The sequence below is a fragment of the Spermophilus citellus genome, assembly GCF_964194105.1.
Source record: "Spermophilus citellus genome assembly, chromosome: 18".
Classification (NCBI taxonomy): domain Eukaryota; kingdom Metazoa; phylum Chordata; class Mammalia; order Rodentia; family Sciuridae; genus Spermophilus; species Spermophilus citellus.
The window spans coordinates 43,449,664-43,454,724 of NC_138200.1; positions in this window are offsets into that span (position 1 = coordinate 43,449,664).

The following is a 5,061-nucleotide window of genomic DNA, read 5'->3' on the forward strand; positions in this document are numbered from 1 at the left end:
TTGCCTAGCACGCGTAAGGAACTGGGTTCAATCCTAAGCACCAAATAAAGGTATTGTGTCCATCTACAACTAAAAAAGAATTTTAAAAAAAAAAGGGCTCAGTGGTTAAGCACCCCTGGGTTCAATCTCTGGTACCAAAAAATGAATATATATTTCTTTTAAAGCTTTTTTTTTTTTTTGGTCATAGTATTCATTTGCTTTTGTGTGGTGACATTCTCTCTTGGTTTTCCTTTTTATTTATTTATTTTGGTTTGGCGGTGCTGGGGATGGAACCCAGACCTGGCACATGCTCAGCAAGTGCTCTACTATCTAAGGCTGAGTGACACCTCAGCCCCTCCCTTGGGGACTGTTGTCATTATTACCATGATCATGTGGTATCTTTACATGGATTCTGTGCTGGCTCCACTTTTTAAATACTCAATGGGATTATAACTGCACCAAATAGTCCCTGTAGGTTCATGTTGGGAGGCACGGGACTTTGTTTTAGCTCATGGACATTTTCCTTAAAACTGAGTTTTATGTTTTCCTATTTTTTTAAATTAAGTTTTCTATAAATATAACATACAATGAAAAACCAGCCTCTACCTCAGAGCAAAACCTGTCCAAGGAAGGGACATGACCTTTGTCCTTGGAAAGACCCACAGAGCACTCCTAGGCACATTCCCACCCTGCTAAGTTGTTTATCTACAAATAACAGGAGAGATCTGCTGCACCAAGTGTCCCTGACTCAGTCAGGCTAGGTGGGGACCCATAGCAACCCCTAGCAACCACCAATCAGCATGAGACAGGGGAATACCTGGGATGCCAGATGACCCTCCCAGTAGTTATGGTGTTAGGAAACCATGTAGTTCAGCACGAACACCCCTCTTGACTTAAACCAATCAGTACAAATGAATCCCCCTCTTGTAGTAACCAATCACCCCTACCCAACTTGTTCCCGCCAGTGAATGTGCTAATCGTTTTTTAGAGTTGTTATTTGATTTTCCCGCGGTGTGTGATGATTTGCTAAGAGATGCTATGATGTATGTGGGGGTCCCTGCCTTCTCCAACGAATGTATAAAACTGCTGCAAACCCTGGGCTCGGGGCCTCTCAGCATCACCAGTTGCTGTGTGCACGAGGAGGACCGAGCTAGCTCGCAATACACACCTCTTTACTGTTTACATTGATCTTGGTCTCTGGTGGTCTTTTGGGGGTCCCGAATTCGAGCATAACACATAATGTATGTGTAAGGCCAGCGCGGTGGCACATGCCTGCAATTCTAGCTCCTTGGGAGGCCTAGGCAGGAGGATCACATGTTCAAATTCAGCCTCAGTGACTCAGTGAGACCCTGTCTCAATATAAAAATTAAAAACGGCTAGGGATGTAGCTCAGTGGCAGAGCAATGTTGGGTTCAATCCCCAGTACCACAAAAAACAAATAAGCAAACAGAACCCATAATCCATGTGTAAGACATACAAGCCAATAACTAAACACAGTCGACCACCCAGCTGAACAGAAGCGTCAAGGGCTGGGGTGCCGCTCAGGGGCAGGGCAAGTGCTTAGCACTTGTGAAGCCCTGGGTTCCCTCTCCAGCCCCAAACAAAATGAAGACCTTCCTACTACTCTGAAGGCCCATTTCCTGCTCCCATCTCCCTCCAGAACCAACTGAACCTTGTGTTTGCCCGTCTCCTTGAGCTTCCATTTTGTACCTGTGTGTGTTGTGCATGACTTATGAGTACGCCTGTGTCCTTGATGACCACTGCCGTGCCTTCAATGTTTTGACCTTCTCAACTTCATATACATGATAACGCAGTCCACACATATTTCTGTGCCCTGCTCTTGCTGCTCCAAGTTCTGGGGCTTGCACACAGGTGTGCACAGCTGGAGCCCACCACCGCTGGAGTGTCCCATGAGGCCACAAAACTCAGCCATTTTCTTGTTAATATCCACTTGGGGGGGGCGTTGGGGTTGTGGCTCAGCGGTAGAGCACTCGCCTAGCACATGCGAGGCCCTGGGTTCGATCCTCAGCACCACATAAAAATGAATAAATAAAATAAAGTTATTGTGTACAATTAAAAAATAAATATTAAAAAAAAATATCTGCTTGGGTTGTCCAGGTTCTTTTTTTTTTTTTTTTTTTTTTTTTAAGAGAGAGTGAGAGGAGAGAGAGAATTTTTAATATTTATTTTTTAGTTCTTGGCGGACACAACATCTTTGTTGGTATGTGGTGCTGAGGATCGAACCCGGGCCGCACGCATGCCAGGCGAGCGCGCTACCGCTTGAGCCACATCCCCAGCCCTGTCCAGGTTCTTCTTACAAATATTGCTGGTTTGGATATTTTTAGCTTATCTTCTGGTGCATGTGTGAATGAATTTTTCTAGGGTGGCGGTTCTCAGCCCTGGATGCACTTTATTTTTTAGTTGTAGTTGGACACAATACCTTTATTTTATTTATTTATATGTGGTGCTGAGGATCGAACCCAGGGCCTTGCATGTGCTAGGCGAGCGCTCTACCGCTGAACCACACCCCAGCCCCTGGAGGCACTTTAGAATCCCCTGGGAAAGCTTTGCAAAAACACTGCTGCCTGTTGGCCCTGCTCCTAGAATCTGATGTGATTGGTCTTTGGAAGGGAAACGCAGGCACAGGTGGTTTTGAAAACTACTCAGGTAATTCTAACATGCAGCCAGCGACGAATTCCCAAGTGATCCCACCAGCAGTGTGTTCCCACCTGGCCACAACCTCGCCCCTCCCGGTTCCCAACAGAGGTGGGCAGATGTAAGGCTGTCCCACTGTCCCCTAGGAGCTGCCCCTCTCCTCCAGCCCAACAGCCAAGGTGCTTCCAGAAGCGGGGATTCTCCGCTCTGCCCTGCTGGACGCCACCTACAACCAGGCGTAATCCTGCAACCCAAGGGCGCCTCGCTGGAGCAGGTCTGCGATTCCCCTTTTCTTCCTCCACACTTCGAAGCCCTTCGGACCCTTGGCTGCCCCTCACCCTAAGGAAGACACAGCTCGCTCACCCTCGCTGCCCATCCCACCTGCTGCTTTTGAATATTTCAGAAGGGGGACAGGCAGAATTCTAAATGCATACCAGCAGATTCTGAGCCAAAGACTTTAAAGGGTCATCAGGTGATTGGTGGCAGCAGGTCACCCTTCTGGTCCGTTTCCTCAAATGCAAACGGATTAATTTGGTGATCATCTGAGACCACTTTTTGGCTTCAATATTGTGAGCTTGAAAAAGGTCAAAACCTGCCCTCAAAATTGTGGTCTTCCAAAGTCAGAGAAGAGTCCCCTTCTCTGTCCCCTCACAGGGCAGAGCTGCAGCCAGGCTTCGAGGCCCAGATGTGCACTATTCAAAGGCAAGGCCCCTCTGGTCACTCTTGGTCCCGGCTGAGCTGGCTCCCTGCTGGGCCCCACGGACACGGGTCTCCCTGACAGATTTGCTCAACCCATCCTAAGAAGCTCTTTGGCTTAGGATCTTGTCCTCAACCTGGAGGTTGAGATGTCTGTCCGTTGTCTTGGCAACTGCAGCAGAAGCGACCAATGATGGCTCTGTAGCTTGATCAACACATCAGTGTTAGTTTCTTGATGCTGTGTAAATAAATCACCACACGTAGCTGCTTAACACACCTGTTTATTATCTTCTCATTCAACTTCTCCGGCATCAAACAAGCACCCGTTTTACTTTGCAGTGCTGGGGAGGAAACCAGGGCCCCGAGCATTGCAGGCAGGTGCTCTGCCACTCAGCTACCTCCCAGCCCTGTTCCCAGTCTCTGTCTGAGGTCCAGGCACAGAAGGCTGCTATCAGGGCATGGCAGGCTGTGCTCTCACCTGGAACTCCAGTTCTTCCAAAGGACCGAGGTGAGGTCCCCATTTTCATGAGGACTGTGTGCTCAGGACTTGTCTGCACTAGGAGTTTCTTGCCCCACGGGCCTCTCACACTGTTGTGCTGATCCCTACAAGGTGGGTAAGGAAAGCTCTTCCTTCTCTAAGTTCTTTTAAAGGCTCAACTGTGGGCAGGCTCATTCAGGATAATCTTCCTTTTCATTAAATCCATCAGGATTTTAAGTATCTCTGCAAAATCCTTTTACTTTTGCCACAGAACCTCACCTAATCCCAGAAGGGAGATTCTAGCGCATTCACAGGTCTTGCTCAAACTCAAGGTCACACAGGGCAGGGGCCAATGGTTGTCTCCAAACTCTGCCTCCCACAAAGGATTTGGAATCCAGCTAGAATTTAGTCACAGCCATAACTCCAGCAGTGTGGACCAGGGTCAGCAAAAGCAAACTGAGGGAATCAACACTTTTTGAATCCACACAATCTCTTCAAATATTTGGCAAGATGGATTCCCAGATCTCTGTGGGTGGGTCATGAGGAGAATAAAGGGGTCTCTTGCTCAGAGACTTCAGTTGGTTTAGAGTGCTCTCCTACTTCTCTACAAATCCTTACTAACCTGGACTCTTCCACAGTAGAGGAGAGAGGCTATACTATAGTACAGCACTGGCCCTATTTGTGGGGAGACACTAAGTTCCTCCAGAAAGACAGTTTCATGGTCCCTACTGACTGGATGTCTGTGACAGATATCACACACACGTACAGAGCCTCTCTTTACAATGGACACACAGAAGTATGCAAGTTTAATACCTATAGAGGAACAGAAATGACACGGGACACAGATGCAACACTAAAGTGAGGGGGCGGGAAGGGGTAGAGAGACATGGGATGGGATCACAGTAACCTGTGAGTGACTCCTTTGGTGTTGAGACATGAGACAGTTGACTCGTCACTAAAAACTGCATATCAAGTAAACCACCAACTTGGGAAGACAGGTACGTGGCAGGGTAACTGAGCTTAGGACGGGGCAGGGCCTGGAGCTCGTCCCGGAGCACAGACACTCAAGGATGTCTGGGCTCAAGAGTGTCTGGTCAGTGCTTCTGTAACAACAGGACAGGGGCCTCTTCTGGGCATGCTCCCTTCTCCTAACACTAGATGAGGAAAGAGGCCCCCCCTGCAAGAAGCCAGGCCACCAAGCCTGGGTCTTTGCATACAAACAGCAGCACTACACACCACTGCACCCACAGCCA